At 52.1% G+C, this 1,728-nt stretch overlaps 1 pseudogene; it reads left to right on the forward strand.

The window, feature by feature from the left end:
- Window positions 1–505: 505 nt before the first annotated feature.
- On the forward strand, window positions 506–1,239 carry LOC106735213 (60S ribosomal protein L29-like; annotated as a pseudogene).
- The last annotated feature ends 489 nt before the right edge of the window (window positions 1,240–1,728 follow it).

Here is a 1,728-nt window from a genome sequence, read left to right on the forward strand (position 1 = left end):
GGACCCGGTGGCTTAAAACTCACGCCGGGCGCGTGTGCGTGCGTGCCCAAGATCCCGAGAGGAGAATGGAGGAGAAGGGATTGCGGCGTGACCATCCCCCCTGGGGGGTGATTTCTCGCTTTCTGTCTCTATGTCTCTCTCTGTCTGTCTGGCGAGCGCACGCGCCCTACAGTGAAAATCTCTAAAAAAAAAAAAAAATAGAGAGGGCTGGCCTCGTGGCCTTGGAGACTGGGAGAGCCAGATCCCACACAACTAACTGCAAGGTTAGCGTTTCAGACCTCATGATGTGGAAAACAGGCTGGGCTGGTGTGTATGGGTGGGTGCCTCAAATCTTGAAAGGATGGAGGAATGGAGGTGATGGGATTATAGCCTGACTATACTCCATGGAGGAGGTGGCCTCTCCTCTCCCCCACAGTGAGTGTATGTTCTCTCTGTCAGATTCAAAAATAATAATACTGCTCTTCCGGCCCCAGGCTCCTCGGAGGCCACAGGTTTCTGTGCAGACATGGCCAAGCCCAAGAACCACACCACACACAACCAGTCCTGAAAATGACCTAGAAATGGCATCAAGAAACCTCAATCACAAAGATTTTAATCTCTCAAAGGGGTGGACCCCACGTTCCTGAGGAACATGCGCTTTGCCAAGAAGCACAACAGGAAGGGTCTAAAGAAGAGGCAGGGGGATCAGCAGTTAGCGTAATGGCTATGTCGCTGAACTCCCATGTAGTCGACCTTGGTTCAAGGCCCAGATCTGGTGGCTTAAACTCACGCTGGGTGCGTGTGCGTGCGTGCCCATGATCCTGAGAGGAGAATGGAGGAGAAGGGATTGCAGCATGGCCATGCCCCCTGGGGGGTGATTTCTCACTTTCTGTCTCCCTGGCAAGCACACACGCCCTGTAGCAAAAACCTCTCCAAAAAAAAAAGAAGAAGAAGAAGAGGCAGGCCAACAATGCCAGGGCCATCGAGGCCCTCGTAAAGCCCAAGGAGGGTCAGAGGGGCGTCCTGAAGGGCAGCAGCCGCAAGCTCAGTCGTCTTGCCTACCTTGCCCACCCTAAGCTCGGGAAACGCGCTTGCGCCCGTATGGCCAAGGGCCTCAGGCTCTCTCAGCCAAAAGCCAACAAGGCCAAGGCTCAGACCAAGACCCAGACTAGGGCCCAGGCCTCAGCTGCAGCTCCAGCTTCAGTTCTGGCCCCTGCTCAGGCTCTCAGAGGTGACCAGGCCCCCACGAAAGCCCCATAGTAGAGGCCTTTACCCCTATGCTGACAGAAGGACCGGTGACCTCTGGGCTGCTCTCTGTGTGGGCTGATGTCCTCTTGTGCTGTGTGTATGAATAAACCTGAGGCAGGGAAAAAAAAAAAATATATATATATTCTGTTTTGTTTTAAATATTTATTTACTTTACTTTTTGTTTTTATTTTTTAATTTGATGAGAGAGAGAGAAAATAAGAGAGCAAGATCCAAGACTCAAACCATGGTTGGCCATGTGGGAGTCTAGCACCCTAATCACCATGCCACCTGCTGGCCCCAATACCTATATATATAATTTTATTTTGGAGAGGTTTTTGCTATAGAGCACGTGCGCTCACCAGACAGAGAGAGACAGAGAGACAGAAAACAAGAAATCATCCCCCGGGGGGGATGGCCACGCCGCAATCCCTTCTCCTCCATTCTCCTCTTGGGATCTTGGGCACGCACACACAAGTGCCTGGTGTGAGTTTAAGCCACCAG

Source organism: Tupaia chinensis, unplaced genomic scaffold (genome assembly GCF_000334495.1).
Source record: "Tupaia chinensis unplaced genomic scaffold, TupChi_1.0 Scaffold000330_1, whole genome shotgun sequence".
In the NCBI taxonomy this organism is placed as follows: Eukaryota; Metazoa; Chordata; class Mammalia; order Scandentia; family Tupaiidae; genus Tupaia; species Tupaia belangeri.